Genomic DNA, 23,505 nt, shown 5'->3' on the forward strand with positions numbered 1-23,505 from the left:
ACATGTGTGTTTTACTGCAAATATTATGACGGATGCTGACCTTCCTTCTGCCCTACATTACATCATTACATCAAGGAATCAAACCTGATTTAAATAACAGGGAACGCCATGGTCTCAAACACCAAAACAATGAGCAGAGAGCTAAGTTATAAACTGTGCAATGAAACAGATACTAAAGCAAGGCATTGCAATTATAAAAATTATACTCATATTTAAAACAGGAAGAGAGAACAAAAAATTTTGTAGGAATTTAAAGGACACCGAGTCACTTGCTATGTTTTATTATGATGACCAGCTTCGACCTTCTATAAAGGCCATCCCGAGATCTTTACTTACTGCGAAGTAAAGCTCATTGTGAAGGGTAGATTTCGGTCAATATGTCCTATTAATTTGGTGTGTTAATCCGAGAGTGACCTGTATCCAAGATCGAAACTGGTAATTCTAAACAACGTTCCAAATAATACAGACTATATCTTCCTTCATTAAAATTACCGGTGCTCACAGTTTCCGGAGAGATCATTTCTTTAGTTACGGTATATGTAAAATACAGTCAGGTATATTTACACTACTGGCCATTAACATTGCTACACCAAGAAGAAATGCAGATGATAAACGGGTATTCATTGGACAAATATATTATACTAGAACTGACATGTGATTACATTTTCACGCAATTTGGGTGCATAAATCCTGAGAAATCAGTACCAAGAACAACCACCTCTGGCCGTAATAACAGCCTTGATACGCCTGGCCATTGAGTCAAAAAGAGCTTGGATGGCGTGTACATGTACAGCTGCCCATGCAGCTTCAACACGATACCACAGTTCATCAAGAGTAGTGACTGGCGTATTTTGACGAGCCAGTTGCTCGGGCACCGTTGACCAGACGTTTTTAGTTGGTGAGAGATCTGGAGAATGTGCTGGCCAGGGCAGCAGTCGAACATTTTCTGTATCCAGAAAGGCCCGTACCGGACTTGCAACATGCGATCGTGCATTATCCTGCTGAAATGTAGGGTTTTGCATGGATCGAATGAAGGGTAGAGCCACGGGTCGTAACACATTTGAAATGTAACGTCCACTGTTCAAAGTGCCGTCAATGCGAACAAGATGGTATGGACCCCATATCATCACGCTGGGTTATACGCCAGTATGGCGATGACGAATACACGCTTCCAATGTGCGTTCACCGCAATGTCGCCAAACACGGATGCGACCATCATGATGCTTTAAACAGAACCTGGATTCATCCGAAAAAATGACGTTTTGCCATTCGTGCACCCAGGTTCGTCGTTGAGTGCACCATCGCAGGCGCTCCTGTCTGTGATGCAGCGTCAAGGGTAACCGCAGCCATGGTATCCGAGCTCATAGTCCATGCTGCTGCAAACGTCGTCGAACTGTTCGTGCAGATGGTTGTTGTCTTGCGAACGTCCCCATTTGTTGACTCACGTATCGAGACGTGGCTGCACGATCCGTTACAACCATGTGGATAAGATGCCGGTTATCTCGACTGCTAGTGATACGAGGCAGTTGGGATCCAGCACGGCGTTCCGTATTACCCTCCTGAACCCACCGATTCCATATTCTGCTAACAGCCACTGCATGTCGACCAACGCGAGCAGAAATGTCGCGATACGATAAACCGCAATCGCGATAGGCTACAATCCGACCTTCATCAAAGTCGGAAACGTGATGGTACGCATTTCTCCTCCTTACACGAGGCATCACAATAACGTTAACTGCTGTTTGTGTATGAGAAATCGGCTGGAAACTTTCCTCATGTCAGCACCTTGTAGGTGTCACCACCGGCGCCGACCTTGTGCGAATGCTCTGAAAAGCTAATCATTTGCATATCACAGCATCTTCTTCCTGTCGGTTAAATATCGCGTGTGTAGCACGTCATCTTCGTGGTGTTGCAATTTTAATGGCCTGTAGTATATTATTAGTTCGGCTTCTTGTGCAGCATATATAGTTTTGATTTCTGTTACAGTACCGTTTGCAGGCAAGCTTCACAATAATCGTGAGATATCGTACCAGCACAAATGCACGAACTATGGCATCACAAAGCCCTGCCTACATGATAATTGTTTAGTTAATTCTACAATTTATAAACCACCTATTTACTACGTCATGTTTGCAAAACACTCACTAGAACTAATTAGAGAAGAGGGGGAAAAATCAACAGCAAAATCATTTCGGTGAAGATCATTTTGGGTCTCGAAAATATTCACAAACACTCGAGGCAAAACTTACTCTACGAAGTATCTTAGACAATAGGTTAAGGGAAGGTAAAACTACATTTGTAGATTTAGAGAAAACTTTTGCCATTGTTGACTGGAATACACCTTTCCCAGTTCTGAAGATAGCAGAGATATAATACAGAGAGGGAAAAGTTACGTACAACTTATGTCGAAACCAGACTGCAGTTAGAGTCGAAGAACGTGAAACGGAAGCAGTAGTTGAGGATATAACGAAGCAGCGTTGAGTCTTACCCAGATTTATACAGTCAGTACACTGAGCAAGTAATTTAATAAATCAAAAGGAAATTTGGAAAGGAGTCAAAGCAAAGGAGAGAAAATAAAAGTCTCGTGTATTTCATATTTTCTGGAACAATGTTCTAGGGTTCAGCGATCTCGGGTATATCAATAAAAGTTTGCCAAAAATAGTCTTGATGATGATGTAAGTCAAATGATGATGTAATTACAATAGATCGAAACCGGTCACCAGTTTAAATAAAGTATTTATGCGATCAAGTCTATTTCTAGCAAAAATTTTGAAGTTTGTCAGTAGTATTGTAAATCTGCCAGAGACGGCAAAGGACCTGGAAAATCCACATAGTGTACTATAAAAGGGAACTTAAGCGTAAGTCTGCAAAATGACCACATTTCCCAGTAGGCAGGGCAAACTGGGCCACGGGCAGAGAAAAGGAAAAGTAAGACCCAGATGATTACTGTGTTACACTACTATAGTTGAATTCTTTTATCTTGGCGGCTCGCGCATGCCCACCCAGACGCGGGAGATTGCTGCGTTGCTAGTTGCACACGACGCACGCGCCAATAGAAGCAACGCCATAGTATAGCATAGTTCGCAAGCCTACGTTTAGGGGGGAGCACGCAGTTCATGAAGTAAAGCCACCACGGCCGCATTAACCCTTTCGCTGCAACAAAGACGTCCTCCCTGCATTCCGCGCTATGCGCGATTTTGTCACTGCACTGCTCGCCTGTGCAGACACATGGTGTTCCCACTGCTTTGACACGCTTATCACTCGATTCCACAAAAACTATTTGGCCCAAAAATTAGATTTTTACACATCTTCTTGACTGATACCTTCCCCCCATAAATGACTTAATTTTATTTCGATGTTCAACGCAGTTATTATGCAGTATTAAATATAGTAAACCAGTGCACGTTATTTTGAAGAGTTTGCAGAGGTAAAAGTCCATAGAGTATACTTTCCGTATGGTCGATTTTAGTTGTCACAATGTTGAGAATGAAATGTGGACAAGATACCTAAATTTCATATAAAATTTACTGAATAACAATATCTCATTTAAGTACCACATAGGTGTCGTATGTAATATTGAGAAATATTCCGTTTTTCACGACTGTAACAAAAGTTTTATTTACACTGAGCACGTTTGGCTTTATTTTAAAGCACTTCAATCAATCAAAAGGAAGTAGACAAAATACATTAAACAAAACTGTGGACTTAGAAAAACATTAGGACTTGAATATACCGTCTATCGGTAAAGTGCTCTGAGCTATGTCAAATATAATTTTTGTGTGTGGCACACATAAACATCATTTATTTGCTAAAACACTGATCAGCCAACACAAACTTTGAATATTGTGTTACCGCAGCACAAAACTACGAAAGGTGACTTGGCAATGGAGGACACAAAATACTGTCCACTGAAGATGCTTCAAAAGAGAGAAACGCGTCTGGTCTAAATAAGTCGCTTATTACAGTTGCAGAAGAGGAATATATCTCAGTACCATTGGTAAAACTGCGACTGTGGAACAAAAACAAGAAAGAGAGCATGAGTACCATTGTGTATGTGCCATACCTCTCATAGACTGAAGTGCTTTAAAATATAGCCAAACGCGTCCGGTGTAAATAAAACTTTTATTGCAGTCGCGAAAGACGGAATATTTGTCAATATTACATACGACACCTATGTGGTACTTAAATTAAATGAGATATTGTTATACAGTAAATTTTATATGAAATTTAGGTATCTTGTCCACATTTCAATCTCAACATTGTGGCAACTAAAATCGACCATACGGAAAGTGTACGCTATGGACTTCTACCTCTGCAAACTCTTCAAAATTACGTTCAATGGTTTACTACATTTAATGCTGCATAATAACTGCGTTGAACATCGAAACAAAATTAAGTCATCTATGGGGGGAAGGTATCAGTCAAGAAGACGTGTGAAAATCAAATTTTTGGGCCAAATAGTTTTTGTGAAGCCGAATGATAAGTGTATAAAAGCAGTGGGAACACGATGTGTCTGAAACAGGCGAGCAGTGCAGTGATGACAAAATTACAAAATTGCGCACAGCGCGGAATGCGGGGAGCACGTGTCTGCAGCAGCGAAAGGGTTAATGAACAGACAAAGCACTAGAAATTTCAAAAAATTGCATTCAAACGAATATAGTTCGTGAAGTAAGGCACTTCGATATTGTTTTTAAATAATGAAAATGTTTAGCACCGCACGAGGTTTGAACTCATAACCTTTCACGTAGAAGCTCAACACCTTCACCATTACGCTATCGCAGCTCGACTGACTACTGCTCGCCATGAGGACTCTAACATGTCACGCAAAATACTGAAACACTGTTGATATCACTATGAATTACTCACGCTTCGTCGAAGTACAATAGGAAATAAGCAATTACCGCTGTTCTTTATTGCGAAAAAGCGGTTCGTGAGATCGATACAAACACCTTTCCTTGCTATCGCCTGAATTAGGAGTCTTATTGCTTGTGTGGCTTAATTAATTAATAGAATATGAAGCAACTGGTATAAAGAATGCTTTTTCCAAACTTTCTATAAAAGAAAGTCTGCTATCAAGACATTGCTTTTGTTCAATTACTTTATTTATGACTGAACGTTTCTAAAACTGAAGACACTTGTCCATGCTCTGCACTGCAGTCGAGATCTGGCAACGTCGTTCTCTGTTCATTGGCTGACTGTGTTTTGTGACGTCAGATGCGCAGAACGAACCTAAACTCGGCCGTCAACATAAATGACGCGCACTTTAATAGGAAGAAATTGTGAATTGGAAAAGATAAACATTTACAGGAAGCAATGTACGAGACATAATACTGGAGTATATTGGATTGGTGTGTAAGTTCATAGCGTTTTTCCACGAATTTAATAAACACAAATTTAAATGGTTCAAATGACTCTTAAGCACTATGGGACTTAACATTTGAGGTCATCAGTCACCTAGAACTTAGAACTACTTAAACCTAACTAACCTAAGGACATCACACACATCCATGCCCGAGGCAGGATTCGAACCTGCGACTGTAGCAGCAGCGCGGTTCCGGACTAAAGCGCCTAGAACCGCTCGGTCACAGCGGCCGGCAATAAACACAACAGTTACGCAAAACAGATACGTTAGTCATAAGTAATATATTCTCCTTCACTATTTACCACCGTCTGTCTCAACTGGGGCTACTTTTCATTTCTTCAAATGAAGAAATCGGATTGTTTTCAGGGGAGGAAATCGTCGAGCAATGTTCGGCACACATTTTCATCCAGAAGTTCCTTGAAGATGGGAACTCCTGTATAGTGTTTTTTGTCAGTCTAACAGAAAGCGAGCGGGCCTTATCGTTGAGTAGCGTCGCTTCACGCAGTTTTCCTGATCGTTGTTCTTGGACTGCGTCTGCAAGACGGGTCAGTTGTTGACAATAAGTGACAGCAGTAGCGGTTACACCACGGGGAAGCAGTACATAGTACATCATACCGTCGTTGTTCCACCAGATGCATAACATTATCTTTTGTGGATGCGCGGAGGTCTTTGTACAGGTAGTTGCTCCTTTGTTTGGGCTCAACCATTCCTTTCTTTTCCTTATGTTAGCATAAAGCCACTATTTCTTGTCATCAGTAATGATACAGGGTAGGAATGGTCGGTGTTGTTCACGAGCCTGTTGATGACAAACAAGCAGAGATACACATACGGCCACCCGCTGATTTGTGTGATTTTTGCTTAGAGCTTGCGGTACCCATACCCACGATTTTTGAACCTTCACATGTTTTTGAAACTTCAAATGTCGTCCGTTGGTGGAATGATCACAGTTCAATACGTCTGACGTGAATCATTGTGGATTAATGCGTTTAAACGATCTTCATCAGACCTCAAAGACCTTCCTGAATGTCAATAATGTCGAAACGACATTCCTTAATAAGAGAAAAACTATTTTCTTGCCGTGCTCTGTCCAATGCCATTATCCCCAAACATGGTGAAATTGCTTCTTGTTGTCTGCTGCTGTCACCTCTCTATTACACTTAAACAGAAGTATATGTCAGAAATGTTCCGATTTCTCCACCCGGCACTCCGTTTCCTTGCATCCACAGCTTCACTCCCAACCTCCAGATGCCAAAATGACAATTATATAAACTCAAATAGCAACAGTGAACTACAAATAAAAAATTAAAATCGATAAAAAGCCCATAGTAACACCAATACCAACACGCAAAACAAAAACGGTACGAATTTATGCACCAAGGTAATAGCAGTAATTTGCCAAACTATGCAAAAATGTTTGCAGATTTCCAGTTTCCGAATTGCAACATGTCCCTTGTGTTCAAAGTCAAACTACGTCCAAAAGTCAAGTACTAGTACGATATTTATAATGAAACGTGGACGAGCGGTATCCTTGCCAACTTCACTGTATTCTCCAAAGAACTGTTTTTTTTCTGCGTCTGTGCTTTGTGCTTTCTTATTATTAGTATGTGATTGGAGTCTGTCCGGTAGTAACATGTCCGATATAACGGATATCACTCGCGATGAAGCAGGTTGGACACATACACGAATAACTGGGGTGAAAGGAATGGAAAGGGTACTGTATGGGAAAGAGATGGGAAGGAAATAACCACCTCCAGCCGCACACGATATTGTGGCAATGCAATTATTGACTTAAATAGGTTTGAATCTTTTAGTCTTTCCTTCCGTTTCTATTGGCTTCCTTCTTCTCTTCTTGACCTGCTTATCTTTTTTCAAATTATCTTCCAGTAATTCACTTTTCTATAGGCTCGATGTTATTATCGTTGCAATTCCCGTTCTTTCTTTCTTGTTGTTGCCTAATTTTAATTTTGGCAAAGGTATGATGTGTCCTGGACTTGATGCAAAACATGTCGACCGCATTCCCATCTCATTGACATTAGTGAGATATGGGCCTACGTTAATGTCAGTGCCACTTCACCTTCATGTACAACTCTGTTTTATTGCCATCTTTTCTTTTCTTACCGCATCCAGTTCCTACTGCATAGCTTGGGAATCCATTCACTGTTTTAAGTGACTTTCTTAAATAGTTTGACAGCATCTTAACATACATCTTTATAAGAGAAAATAGCTTTTCACCGAGTCGTTACTACACTAATGCGTTATCATGCTTATTCTATGAAACGCTGTAGTTTTATTAACAGTTCTGTTGTCTTGAAACCAGGTTTTATATTACAGAAAATATCCTTCGGCAAAGTGCCCGGTTAGACAGTTTGCACCATCAGGTAACTGCACACTATACCCCGACTGATCGCCATTACACTAAATGTTGTTGAGTAAGAAATTATAGGCCGGCCGCTGGTGGCTGAGCGGTTCTAGGCGCTTCAGTCTGGAACCGCGCGACCGCTACGGTCGCGGGTTCGAATCCTGCCTCGGGCATGGATGTGTGTGATGTCCTTAGGTTAGTTAGGTATAAGTAGTTCTAAGTTCTAGGGGACTGATGACCTGAGATGTTAAGTCCCATGTTGCTCAGAGCCATTTGAAACATTTAAGAAATTATATAACCTAGACTACTCACAAATACGTGATTTTGAAGGATAAAATATAACGTTTTATCATCACTGCAGCAACTGACTTCACGGTATACGAGAGCGCGCTAAAAAGTATCGTTACGAATTTTTTTTATAAAAACTCTTAAAGTTTTTTAAATAACAAAAACATTCTACATATTTATTCTTCATGTCTACGTATCTGCTGCCCTCTGCCGCTAGAGGGCTCCGAATTGTAGAATGTAACATGGCGGTGTTTAACGTAACTAATTGTGTGAGAAACAGCGTGGTGTAATCGAGTTTCGAGTTCAAATAGTTCGTCCACTCAAGGAGCACCCTTTTCTTCAGCATGATAATGCAAGACCGCACACGAACGCTGCGTTATTTGCAAAAACCCCACGCCTTGCGTTCATTGTCATTGTACCATCCATACAGTCCCGACTTGGTCCCATCCGATTTTCATCCATTTCCAAAACTTAAGGAATACCTTCGAGGAGAAACTGGTCTCTCGTTGGGAGAAATGTGTTCGTTGCCTGGGTGACTAAGTTGAGAAATAAATATGTAAAAATGAAAAATAAAGATGTAAAATGTTAATAACTTATGTTTTATTTGAAATGCTTTGAGCTTTCACATGAAAATTAGTATGCATTACTTTTCAGCACCACCTCGTATATCTTCTTAATACGACGGTAAGACAATTATTATCCGCAAAGTAGTTATAAAACTTTATTTTAATCAAATAGGAACCTAACAAGAACATCATTTTTCGACATGGTCTCCTTACGTTTCAACGCACTTGGTCCATCATTGTACAAGCTTCCTGATGCCCTCATAAAAGAAGGTTCTCGGCTGAGCTGCGAGCCAGGAATGCACCGCTTCTTTCACTGCCTCGTCCGAGGCAAATCGACGGCCCCTTAATACCTGTTTGAGTGGACCAAACAAGTGTTAGGCAGAAGGGGTAAGATGGGGACTATATGGAGGATGATCCAGTACTTCAAATTTGAGTTTCTGGAGCGTTTCAGCAGTGTGGGCAACAGTATGCGGACGGGCATTGACGTGCAATAACACAACACATTTTGACAGCAATCCTTGGCGTTTGCTTCGAATTGCAGGCTTTAGCCTGGCAGTAAGCATCTCACTGTAACGTACACTGTTTATTGTTATGCCCCTCTCCCCACAATTCTCCAGTACTGGACCTTGTGCGTCCCAAAAAAACCGTAAGCATCAGTTTTCCTGCGGACGGTTGCATCTTGAACTTTTTCTTGCAGGGCGAATTTGGATGTTTCCAAACCATAATCCGCCGTTTACTCTCCGGCTCGTAATGATGGATCCATGCTTCGTCACCAGTAATGATCCTGTCTACGAAGTTGTCCTCTTCTTTACCATAGCGATCCAAATGATTTCTGCAGATGTCCAAGATCGCTTTTTAAGCAACAGTGTGATTTGTTTTGGGACCCATCTTGCACAAACTTCATGAAACCCCAGTCTGTTGCAGATGATAACGTTGGCAGGACCATGACTAATTTACAGAAGATGTGCCACTTCGTCAATAGTTAATCGTCTGTCCAATAGAATCATTTCACGTGAACGCTCAATGGTTTCTTATTTGTGGCGGTATACGGTCGTCTGGCGCCTTCATCATGCGTAACACTTGTGCAACCATTTCGGAATTTTTCAATCCATTCGTAGACACTCCGTTGTGGAAAAACACTGTTCCCGTACTGTACCAAAGTCTTCGATGAATTTCAGCCCCTGATACGCCTTCCGACCGCAAAAAACGAATCGCTGAACGTTGCTCTTCTTGGGTACAGATAGATAGCGGAGCAGCCATGATTATCAGCATAGCAGCGATAACGAAAGTAACCTAGCAGATTGAAAATTGCAAAGATATAACAAAAAATAAACAAATCATGCGTCATCAACGTAAAATGACAGTACTACCAAAATAAACAAAACTATAACTAAATTGCGGATAATAATTGAATCACCCTCGCACACGTAAATGATTTTCTTATGCGTAGGTGAAGTGGTGGTAATATGAAACAGAGTTGTAATATGAAACACAGTAGTATTTGAAGACTAGTAATGTCATCTGTTGTCAGTTTGAGTTATCACAAGCGCAATGTTCTGTTTCCGCCACAAGAGGCAGCAGAGGTCAGTATCTCATTGTTTGTAGCCGTGACTAGATGCACATTGTTTTCCAACCTCCAAAAGTTTTTGCAATGTAAGTTTCAAATATTTTTCCTGCTACCTTTACTCAGAAGTTAGCATACTGTTTCTACATTTCGATTTAGTAATGGAATTAAACCTACAAATGATAATTTAGTTACTTGAAATTGTTTATCGAAAGTGCAGTCTGTTTGGTTAGTTTCGAAAATCACTTTTGGTGGAAATATGAAACAGGCTGTTCCATATTACAATCCCTTTTTTTGTTTTGTAGGTGTCGCCATGCCAAGAAGCAGGTTATGGCCTGAAAAAAGAGGAATGCGACAGAAATGGCACCCTGAAGACATGGCTCAAGCAATAATGGTTGTTAGGGATAAAACTAAACTCAAAATGAAGCAGCAAGAGGTTTCAGTATACCAAAAGCTACTCTCTTTAGAAAGATACCTAAAAAGGATATAGATTTAAAGACTCTAACATATGAAAAATTAGGCAGAAAACCTATTCTTCCCCAAGAAATTGAAAGGACGTTGTTGAGTATTGCCTACTGATGGAAAAGAAATTTCATGGACTCACTCGTAATGACGTGAGGCGAATTGCTTATCAGCTGGCAGTAAGAAATGGAATCAGCTATATGTTCACTGACGGTATGGCTGGAGGGGTGTGGTTCGATCTCTTCACGAATAGACACAGGAATCAGCTTTCAGTACGAAAGCCTGAAGCAACATCACTTGCTCGAGCCACTGGCTTTAACTGAGAGTGTGTCATGAAATTTTTTGATCTTATGGAAGCCGAATACATTATACATCGCTATCCTCCTGACCGGATCTTCAATGTTGACGAGTCCGGTCTTAGTGTAGTGAAAAACAAAAATTCCACATGCAATTGGCATGAAGAGAAGAAAACAGATAGGAGCCCTCACTGTTGCAAAGAGAGGAAGTCTGGTGACGATCATTGCATGCATGAGTGCAGGTGGCAACTTTGTGCGTCCAATGATGATTTCTCCACGCACCAATTGGACAGACAGATTAATGAAGGGTGCACTTCCTGGAGCTATTGGAAAATGTCATCCGCCAGGCTGCGTACAGTCCTATGTATTCACTGAATGGTTTACCCACATCGTTGAACATACGAAACCTACAACTGAATCCCAAGTCTTGCTCTCATGGACTTATTCTCACACCAGGAGTATGTCATAATAAAAGCAAAAGGTAATCATGTGACCATTCTCTGCTTGCCACCTCATACTACACATAGACTACAGTCCCTTGATAGGAATTTCATGGGCCCCCTAAAAACATACTACAGTGAAGAGATTAACAAGGCACTAAGACCAGGCGGTATGTACACCTACGATACTGCGGAGAAGTTTGGAAAGGCGTACCTCAGAGTCCAAAGAGGTGCAGTAGCAGTCCATGGATTCAAATGTACCGGTATTTATCCACTAAACAGAGATATTTTTACAGAAGCAGATTTCATTGCAGCTGAACATGAAGCAGAAAAGGTTGCGGACAATGATGAAGCGCTTTGTGACGATGGAGATGCCGGACGTGATTCGAAGCAAGGCGATGGGGGGCGAAGAGAAGAGCAGACAGCGGGTCCATCAACATCTGTGGGCCATGTAAAGCCACAACACATCTCTCCAGTCCTAAGTTCAAAAAAGAAGGCATCAAACAGAGGTTGTAAAGCACTTTTGGCTACTGTCCTAACCGGTTCACCCTATAACAATGCATTGAAGTATTTCATAGACGAGAAACAAAATACTGAACTGAATCTACAGAAGAAAAAGGCATCGATTCAGATATCGTCCTTTTATAGCCCTGTAGATCAACCAGGAACCGCCAAAACGTCAGACAGACCTACAAGAGCGAATATTGTTGTCACCGGTAAACGAACACTGTTCTCAACTACAAAGAGAGGTAAGGACAAAAGTTGTAGCGAGGAAGAGGAAATACAACTATCTTCTGGTAGTTCAAACCGGATAGAATCTCTTGGGAAAGACGTTTCTGAAAACGATGATTCAGACTGTTTGCTTTGTGGTGAGGCATTTAAAAAGTCAAAACCTGGTGAACTTTGGGTCCAATATGTCATGTGTTAGGACTGGGCTCATAGTTTGTGCAGTGGGTGTGAGACTCAAGTGTTCATTTGCGACTTTTGTTCATGAAGAACTTTAAATTGTGAAGGAATTATTATCTATGGCTCATAAAAACTATTTTACTACATATTTACATTGTAATTTGTGATTTTTTCCATGTGAGGTCAAAATACCACTTTATAATTTCATTAATAAAAATCTAAATTGGGAATGCATATTTTATTATTTATTTTAAATCTGTTTCGTATTACCGCCCCACTTCGAAATGGTCATACTATTATTTATATTAAATCTGTTTCATATTACCACCCCACTTCGAAATGCTCATACTTTAGAGCAAGTTAAAAAAAATCTATTGTAATTATTTATTACGTTCATTTTTCATCAAAATTATTATTCATCCTTTGTAACAGATATATAAACTAACACAGGTGACATTTTTGACGAAATAGCCACATTTTAAATTCAGTATTTCGCATTAAACAAAAAAGTGTTCCATATTACCACACTTCCCCTATTACATCCTATGTGTAGGAAACACAAAAATTTCACTGCAAACGAGTGTGTGAATCCATTGTCACGAAACTCGCTGACAGTACCGAAGAAGTCTCTTCGAATAGATTTTAGTGTTCGACACTTGGCTGCAGCACTTTCCAAGAGAATAAAAGGAAGTGGCCAGTGCATAAAATTTGTTGTATTATTAATATAACCATCATTATCGTCTTGGTGGACCACGCAGCCCGTTTGGTTGAAATAGGAATTCCAAAGTCATTCTTCAACCTCTTCTGTCATATATCTCTCCGACCAATTCGTATTTAGAGCAAAGCCCTTTCCGTAGGCCTTTTGTAATCCTTTAGTAAGTGGGGCACCTACTAGTTTCTTTTTATCTTATATTTTCCTGTATCTTAATTTCATTTTTTTCCATCTCAGAGTAGGAAATGCAGCCTACGTCCTCAATTATTTGGCTGGATGTATTCCAGTTTCTGTCTTCCTCTACAGTTTTTACCATCTGCCCGTCCCTCTCATACCACGAAAGTTATTCCCTGATGTCTTAACAGACATCCTACCATCCTGTTCTTTCTTCTTGCCAGTGTTTTACACATGTTTCTTACCTCTTCATTCCTTATCTTATCAGTCCACCTTATTTTCAACATTATTTTGTAGCACTACATCTCAAATGCTTCGATTATCTTCGTTTCCAGTTTTCCTACAGTCCATGTTTTACTATATTACAATGCTGTACGGTACTCCAAACGTACATGCTCAGAAACTTCTTCCCAAATTAAGCCCTATGTTTGATACTAGTAGACTTCCCTTCACCGTGAACGCCCTTTTTGCCAGTGCTAACCTGCTTTTTATGAACTCCTTGTTCCATATGCCATGGGTTATCTTGCTTCCTCGGTAGCAGCATTCCTCAATTTCCTCTCCTTCGTAATTCACAATTCTGATGGTAAGTTTCTCGTTGTTCTCATTTCTGCCTACGTCTCGTTACTTTCGTCTTTCTTCGATTATAAATCAGAAAGGGTATATTATTTCACAGCGTTATCCCTGTTGTATACAGGGTGTTAATAATGTATTCCACATTCAGAGAGGTGATAATATGAACCAAAACAAGGTGAAAATATCCGATGAACTATGGCTCTAAAATGCATATCTTAAGAGCTATGAGAAGTTGTTAATCTTGCTGTTGTGAAACACATATCTTCTGTTGTAAGCTCTTTGCCATTACGAACGATCTGCGGAATGTAGTTAATACAAGAGGACACATTCCTCTGTTAATCTCCATTATGGATAGAACATGCGGCGAACATTATTTGTGTTGTTACCGTAAACCTAATTCACAGTTATGGGTAAATATAAACGTAGGCTTCTGCGGCCATTGTCACATAAGATTTTTCTGTGTTTGTGACCGCACTCTCAATTTGACCTCCTACAGGGTGTCACTTGCAACAAGCGCCGAAACGTCGGTAGTTTTACATATTGACTGTGGGGTCATAACCCAGAAATATCTTATAGAAAGTTATGGGTAAGTTCAGCGCATACATTAGTTGTAATGGAACCATATTTGCACTTACCAGTTTAATAGAAGACTACAATGGCAGACATGGTCTTCTGTTATTGTCTGACAAATGAAAGCAATCTTGGCTGCGATCTGTAAGCTGAGAAACAGCCACAACAATGACAGAATAAGATGTTTTCATTTGTTTCCTGTAGCCTGTAGGTCGTTTGTAAAAACAAGAAGAAATGCGCTTTGATCTATAGTTCTATTCATAAGTTTATTGTATAATTCTAAATTTGCAAAAAATAAAGATGCTCACAAGACCGAAACTATAAAATGTGACTCTCTAAGCGAACATCAAATATACTTTGCGTTGTGGCAACTCATTAAAATATCTTTGCATTCAATGAAGTGTCACTACAATTAAAAATCCCTGTATTAAGGTATTTTAGTCATATATTAGTGTGTAATCGCGTATACGTGTAAACATTATATCGATGCGATATGCCAATGTTAGCCATGATTCGGTTACACACATATGATGACCCTATTGTGTTACTTTCTGAATTCCAATATCCGTTACTCCTCTTTACTTTCCCTTAAAAACGATAAAGTTTTGTTAATGTCTTCTTTATGCGTGCGTCCCTCTCTAGAATTCTTGTTCTCTCTTATACTCATAACATTCTGAAAATTACCGAATATATAACGCAGAGAACATAGCAGTTCATTATATAAAATAAAGTAATCCATAACTGAAAATTCAATGGCAGGAAAATTGTCGTTCTTGATAGTTGTTTACTAATGCATAAAAAAAATTTATGAAGATGAGTGATATTTTAAAACATGCTTCTACCTATATGCATTGCATATTATTTCTATAAACTAAAACTGCGTAATGTGCTGATATTTAAATTCTAATATTTGTCAAATAAATTTATATGGTTCCAGATACCTTTTCAACCCTCAGGCATCTATGATGTGTATATGCGCCTGAAGAAGCGAACGAAATTTCTATCAAGGCAAGATTCGATCCCGGGTTTCCTGTAAGTCACCCACAAGCCGTAGCTTTCCACAACTGCACGGACTATCCAAGTACGCCACCATCTTCAGTGCAAATTCCCATTCCCGCCTCAGCTGAGCTGGTATTCTCCATAAACTCGAACAGTATTGCAATCGGATCCATTTTACTCGAGAATAGGGTTTTGATTCTCCAGTGACACACACGTGGAAGTGAAACTGTGAACGCTAATGCACTTGAGTTCTGTCTTTACAACTAATATTAAATAAGCAGATTAGGAGACCCAACTGCAATAATGTGAACAGAGTACAAAATCATCTGTTTTAAATCACAGCTAGTTATTTTTTGTTACCATTGACAGAACATAACTAAAAAATGATTGTTTTCTTTCCATGACTATGGCTTCGCTGAGACAAACAAGACGCTATGAAGCTACCTCTGATGCGTACTTCATTTCCAAGCGATGATTGGTCTATCAATGGAGTGACCGTTGCGCATTATTCATGCTGTTCCCCAGAGAGTAGATTGGTTCGTTGCCGAATGTTGCAGCGGTGGCTGGGTTGAACTGTGCTAGTCGTTATGTGGCTATTAGTTTTCGCTTATGCACGCGAGCAAAGTCTTGCGCAGGCCCAGTCTAGGGGTGGGGAGGTGGGGCGCGGGTGAGGGAGGGGGTCAAACTGGGTTATCTGACACGGGCTGCAATTCAAGGGGCTCAAGATCATGTTCTTAAAGAAAAAAATATTGTTTCACAAAGCAAATAGCATCCAGTGCACGTTGGTCTACAGATTACTCATATGATTTTGAAACGCATCCCAGTTGGTTTTTGAACATTTTTGAACACATTTTAAATATGTTTCTGAACGAATCGTAATTTGATTTTTGCATACGTGCGTAGTGTACGTGATGCCTCTGCCAGCGGAATCTAGAAATAAAAGACTTTCCCTCAGACAAAAGGGGTCGGGGCAGAGCTGAGCCGAATAAACCTGAACGGGTGAATGCCAATCGCTGTTTGTTTATGTGGGTGATCAGGTGTGCGAATGATCAGCGTTGTTATAATTATTAGCGAAATCCATAGATTCAGACTACCAGGATGGAAATAAATGACCAACGGGAATGACAGGTAAGAATCATTACATATGATCTCGGTCTATCCAAGAAAGTGAAATTTTGACAGAAAATTTTTGCCAGATCGCTACGCCACCAGTTGTACAGTTCCCGATTAGCAGCCGCCTGAAGTTCTATTCTCTGAATAGCGCGGAAAACGCCTTGTACGAATATGTAATAATGCCTAACCAGAGAATAAAAGCGGGGTAATGTGAGCTGTGATTCTGGCAGGGTAAGTGAAGTTAACAGGAGAATAAGTTTTGACAATGGCAGGAATAGTTACAGTATTAGTGATGACAAGGTTTTTGTTGGAACGAGGAAGGAGAAGAAACGGGGACATCACACAAATTATATGGAAGAATATAACGATTTCAAATTTATACAAAAATTTCATACTACTTCTTTCCGATGCTTGAGAAACTGGAGCGTATGAATATAATGTGAAACTAGTTTCTGACATTAAACATTTTGCTTGTAGTGGCTTAATAGACATTTGATATTGGTACTTCGTGAATTATGTGTTATTTGTGTAAATGAAGTACATAAAAATGAGCATTTGTGTCAAAACAGTCTCGCTCATTTGGCGTGAATTACAATTGCTGCAATACTACAAAGGCCTATTTCGTTTTATCTTGCAGACAGTGACAAAATAGGCGTAACTAAATCGAGAAACCACACCGGTCTATGGTACTATTCCTATTAACAGCTTTTCTTAATATTAGACAACAACATTTTGATTTTTAACGTAGCAAAATGTTTTATGAGGTAATAGAGTCTTTTGCAGAAGGAAAAGCACGTCGTGTAAGGTTGTAGAAGATTAGAGATAAAAAAAGCTGGAACCTAAGGATTGAATAAATGTGTACTGTCTTGCTTGTCTCTTGTCTTTGCTGGTTTTATGTTTCCCGTGTTCAATTTTATGTCACAGAAAAGATAAAGTTGTTAGCTGATACGCAATAAAGAGTGCAAATGTTCTGAAGAGTTATTCTCCCGTTCACAAATAATCTCATCCAGTATTAATTGCGAATATTTTTAAAGGGGGTAGGATCTCAAACCGGCCGACTGGGAGCATGAGAGGTGTCAAAGGATATTTTAATTTCCATGTGCTGAATATAGGTTCGACAGGGTCCATTACAAAATATACATCTTTGAATTCCACAGAGGGAAATACAGTGACGTGTGATAGAAGAATGGTGTGAAACGCTGGAGTTGGGGGTGGGCACTATCAAGTTTTGTCCCGGTTCGGAAATATCCTAGAGTCAGGGCTGGTCTTACGTAACCTCCCAGTAAACTATAAAGTGCCTTACATCAGACCTAACAGTGAAGTGTCTCCCATGAACCCTCACACCAGTCTGTTACAGTATGCGAATCTTTCCTCTAGCGAAATGCTGTATTTTCTTAGTGTGGCGCATAAATCAGACTTTCTAGCTCAGTTTCTTATCCATGTTAGTGGAATAAAAATTTTTTGTTGCTGTTCCGTGTCGTACACTTTTTTGCACACTAAAATCAACATACTCTTGACGAGTTACGTTAGTTTCCCCGGTATCTGTAAGTTCCGTGTCCTTTGGGGCTTTCGTTTTGTGAGATGTCTTCGATCAGCACCTTAATTGTGCAAACATCCACGTCCCTGTATAACACATGCTGGGTGCACATCTGGCCCGTCCAATAGAAAATGGCACTTGGAGGCTCTCCTGTGGTGACTGTTTCCGTCCCGTTTCCACGCCCTCGGAAATGAAACGAAGTACAATGTGTGGAGAGAAAGATGTAAATCGCTTGTCATCAAAGGACTGATGATTACCCGGAATGTCTGTTAAATAATGTTGATAAACGACTGTTCAGTACTTTCAATAGGAAAAAGCAGAATATTTTTTCCTACTGGAAATATATCACCGTTGCTACGCCATGGCCGTTGTGTGGGAGGACGCAATTGCCAACACCACTGAACAGGAATGTTCAGCTCATCCTTATCACAGCAAGCTCTCTCAAAGGTAGTTTCATTTTTATGGCACTAAATTACTGTGTCCTGATTGGGAGCTAGAAATGTGTGTAACACAAATGACAGAACCAGTCTCGTTGGTCTACTTCCCAAAAAGGGGTTTGTTTTAGGAAGCAGTAAAGTACAAAGCAGTGGTTGAGAAAGCTAAATACGTATTTACAATGAAATGAACACCCTTAGCTGCTTACAGGGGACAGATGAAAATGTGTGCCCCGACCGGGACACGAACCCAGGCTCAGATGGATAGAGCGTCTGCTATGTAAGCAGGATATCCCGGGTTCGTGTCCCGGTCGGGACACACATTTTCATCTGTCCCCGTTGACGTATGTCAACGCCTGTAAGCAGCTAAGGGTGTTCATTTCATTGTAATTTCCTTCTAACGAGCTGCATGGTAACCGATGGTATCTGTTCTTTCGGACATGTCCGAAAGAACAGATACCATCTTAGTATATATAAATATGTATGTTGGTTTAGAAGCTCAGATGGATAGAGCGTCTGCTATGTAAGCAGGAGATCCTGGGTTCGTGTCCCGGTCGGGGCACACATTTTCATCTGACCCCGTTGACGTATGTCAACGCCTGTAAGCAGCTAAGGGTGTTCATTTCATTGTAATTTCCTTCTAACGAGCTGCATGGTAACCGATGGTATCTGTTCTTTCGGACATGTCCATGTTGGTTTAGAAGCTCTGTGACTGGCTTTTTACTAAACTGGAGTGTATCTCAGGAAAGGGGAGGGAAGGGGGGGGGGGAAGGGGAGTGGCTTAGGAATGCGGGATTGGATGCAGAAAGTAGGGAAGGGGGTGATGGGAGAGGGGAAAGGGGAATAGCGGAGGAGGGGAAGGATGGAGGGATGTGTGGGTGAGTAGGTGGTTCGGAGTCAAGGTCGACAGCCAGATGTTGAGTCTTTTACAGAACACACACTACATTCCTTCTCTGTGTAACTCCTTCCCCAACTACAGATTTCTATGAGTTGTAGATAATTATATCACTCTCTTAATTTTATGTGTGTTCCTGTCAGAATTACCAGGAGTGTGCTCCAGTCAGTAATGTCAAAAGCTTTCTCTAAATCTATAACCTGGAAATACATATTTGCGTTTTTTCAACCCTTGTTCTAAGATAAGTCATTGGATCAGTACTGTCCTCCGGAACTCAAATTGATCTTCTCCATTGATGATTTCTGTCACTTTTTCAATTCTGCTGTAAATAATAGGAGTCAGGATTTTGCAGTTATGATTTATTGGACTGATTGTTAGGTAATATCAACGTCTGTCAGTACCTGTTTCGTTTTCCTGAATAGAAATTATTACATCATTTTTGAAGTGTAAGAGTATTTATCCATTCTCATATATCTTGGACACCAAGTGGGATAAAATTTTGTTTCTGTGTGGATCCTCAGCCTTTAAATACTTGATAAAAGAAAACATGGTCTGTGGTGTAAAGTAAAATAATTTCATAATTAAAACATGTAACACATAATATCACACATGTACTTGATAATAACTTACTGTCGAAATTAGCTAACAGCACGATTACGGACTATGTTTTCTTTTACCAAGAGAATGGTTTTATCATGGCTGCCCCCGTCGTCTCCCCCCTCTCTGCAGGGAACAGAGATTGAAATTCTCAGAGAATATCATCTATCCATGAACGTTGAGTCCTGTCGAAGTATCCTATCTCCTAGCTCATCTTCATTCACTTCCTCATCCATTTCTATAATAGGACCTTCAAATTTATTTCTTTTGTGTCGGTTTTCCCTATACTTGTTCCACCTTTCAGATTGTCCTTCTTTTTCTAGTACTGACTTGCTGCTTGCCTGTTGCTTAGCTCTTCATATTTATACAGACACTTTTTTATCCAAAGGTCTCCAGTTCTCCTGCAGGCGGTATCTATCTGGTCCTTAGTCATGGATGCATCTGGAGTGTTGCATTTGCCCTCTACCCATACCTGCTTTGCCATTTCATATTCTCAGTGTATTGTTTGCTACTCAAGAATTTCTTCTGGCCTTATCTTTTTCCCATTTGAGCCTCTGTTGCCTTGTTTTCATCTCTCAAAGCTACTCAGTCGTCTTCTCTTGAATTCATTACCGCCGCACAGTGGACCAACTCGCTTCAAAACCTAGACATAATAGAAAAATGGATACAAAAGTCTACAAAACTGTTTTCTTTTGAGTTTCTATAGGTCACTGCTTCAGAAACCGGTCTAAATTGCAAAATTCAAAATGGCAGATTCAATTTCGCGAATCAGAAATTACATATTTAAGGGATTCGACTAAACCATCGGATATAAAGTATCGTGAGGTCACTGATAACGAATCAGAAGTGTAAATTGCAGTACTGAAATGTTTTGTTCGATATTTTATATTTTTCAATGGAAATCACATATTCATCGCTTCATCGCTGCTTTCAGAAGGGACGCTGTCGGGTTGTCCACTTTGAAATGGTTCGAGAAGCAGATCTTTTACCTCCAAAGGAGTCTATCTTCTCCAGTTGTCATTTTCTGGACTTCAGAGATGAATGACTCTAAAGATGACAGAAGCCGATGGAATACATTCAACGTTATCTCTAAGGAATGCCTGCGTCTAAAATCTTCCCGGTGGGCCGAGTAACCTCATTCCGAAATTCCACATCTTCAGATAGTCGACCAATCAGCAACGGACAAGCTTCAATCATGGCATATCACTGCATCAAAACTGTGAGACCCGATGTTGATATAGGACATTATCGCTGACTATTGTAAGTCCGCTGAAGTTGGCACCCGACTTTCGAGAAATATACAGTTTTTTCAGAGTTTTAACGAATACGATTTAGTTCTGAAGTTCTCTGTACCAAACTTTAATAGTTCTGCAACATTTCCCGAAACAAATATAACTCACGGAAATTTTTATCTTGTAAAAAAAACTATTTGCCTGCTTGCGAAGAAAAATGTGATCGCAATTCCGAATAGCTCCCTAAGAATTCTACAGACAACCCTTATTACCTTTTCTGTGCTGATAATAGTTTTTGAGATAATTGCAATACTAAGGGCCTCACTTTTGCTGTGTGGCACTGCTGCACAATAGACAAATGACCCTTCACTAAAAACATGCAAATATGTGCATGCAAATACATTTGAACTCGTTAACTGTACTATTAAGGTAGTAGGAGAGCCATTTACAAAATTGTAGCCCCACAGCGGAAATTTTGTAGCCAATAATACCGGATAATATCAGTAGTAACTTAGCTATAAGTCGATATACGTCATTACACCAATTAAATATGTGACCAATTTACCTTCTGGAGTGTTCCCCATCTTATTTTATCCTGACAACTAGGCAGGGTTGCTTTTTTTCATATATTAAATAGGCCACACAAATAATCTCTGTAAAATTTGTCGTTGTCCGATTCGTTGTTTACCGTCAACTATCAAGGCACGTGTCATATAGACTTGAGACTGGAATAACACCGTACCACCGGGCAAGTAGACACAAGGGTAATCCACACCAGATTTAGATTCTGTCCAGGTTTTGAATCGAGTTGGCGTTTACAAGCGTTCATCATGTGAGGAGTTTGAAATAGAGAGTGTACATCTGAATGTCTTTTTTGGTTCAGATGAACGTTTCTGTCTCCTGAACTATTGATCATTCCTTCAGAAGCACTCTGCTTGGTAAGTATTTGTGGAGAAGATATTATTCAGGCACGACACGGCTGCTTTCAAAAAAGGCACTGATGTTACCGTCATCAGATGTACGTTGAGCGGTTCGGGTATACGTTGTGGTGTTGTCAGTGCTTTTGAGCATTTTAGGTGCAGCAAAAAAACTTTTCTCGCTCCTTCTGGGAACGGGAGACGCCGGTGTTAATTCGGAGAGCCGTTGCGTCGTCCCAATAACGGCTGCCGCAGGACCCAGTCCACACATCCGCCGGCAGCGGCTCCATTTGCAGCAAAGACGAGACGGGACGGCAGGGCCGCGACTGCTGTCGGAGATAACGCGTCAGCAGGGCAGGCGCTACTGTGGAAGTCCGCAGTGAGTGCGGCTGAGAAAGCGGCAGGCGCTAACAGCCCATTACCTGCACGTGTTAGACGTCTGGCAGACGACTGCTCAGCAATACGCCGGGCTGATTAGGAGGTGGCTGCCTCGAGGCTCACTGCTCCGACGACGCTAGGTCATGGAAGAGACTGGGAGGCACTCAGACCCACCGCTCCCGTCCCCTACTCCGCTCGTGCCCTTCCTTTCTCAACACATAATAATTCCTATCTAAAGCGGGCACGAAATATTACCTAGGATAAAAGAACTATGAGCCACATATACCAAACTTGACTTCCTCGAATGGAAAAGAAATAATTAATATTTCCTCGACTACTACACAACGCCGGACTATTGGTAACGTGCTTTTCTGCAAACTGAAAGGTTGCAGGTTCGAATCGAGGTCAGATTACCACGAAAGAAGACGAAGTAAATATTCCAGAATTCGAAACCAGAACAGCTGTTAGCATGAGTGACAAAAAAGTAGATATCTTAGGTGTTGCGAAACAACTCAAAACACTTAAGAAAGGCAAGTCTTCCGGTGCAGATGGTATACCAATCAGGTTCCTTTCAGAGCATGCAGACACAATAGCGCCTTTCTTAGCAATTATATAAAACCGCTCACTTGACGAAAGGTCTGTTCCTAAAGACTGGAAAGTAGCATAGGTCATACCAATATTCAAGGAAGGAAATAGGAGTAAACCATTCAATTACAGACCCATATCACTGACCTCAACTTACAGTAGGATTTTGGAGCAAATACTGTACTCGAACATTATGAATCACCTTGAAGAAAATGACTTATTGATACATAACCAACACGGATTCAGAAAATATCTTTCTTGTGCAACACAAATAGTTCTTTCTTCACATGAAAAAAATGTTCAAACGCGTGTGAAATCTTATGGGACTTAACTGCTAAGGTCAGCAGTCCCTAAGCTTGCACGCTACTTAACCTAAATTATCCTAAGGACAAACACAAACACCCATGCCCGAGGGAGGTCTCGAACCTCCGCCGGGACCATCCGCACAGTCCATGACTGCAGCGCCTAAGACCGCTCGGCTAATCCCGCGAGGCCTTACCATGAAGTAATGAGTGCTGTCGAGAAGGGATCTCAGATCGATTCCAT

General features: G+C 40.6%; 1 protein-coding gene across 1 annotated transcript in view; it reads right to left on the reverse strand.

Moving 5' to 3' along the window:
* Nucleotides 1-23,505, reverse strand: part of LOC124595922 (lachesin-like) — a 1,260,474-nt gene that overhangs the window by 779,987 nt on the left and 456,982 nt on the right. The window lies entirely within an intron of this gene.

Source organism: Schistocerca americana, chromosome 1 (assembly GCF_021461395.2).
Source record: "Schistocerca americana isolate TAMUIC-IGC-003095 chromosome 1, iqSchAmer2.1, whole genome shotgun sequence".
Lineage (NCBI taxonomy): Eukaryota > Metazoa > Arthropoda > Insecta > Orthoptera > Acrididae > Schistocerca > Schistocerca americana.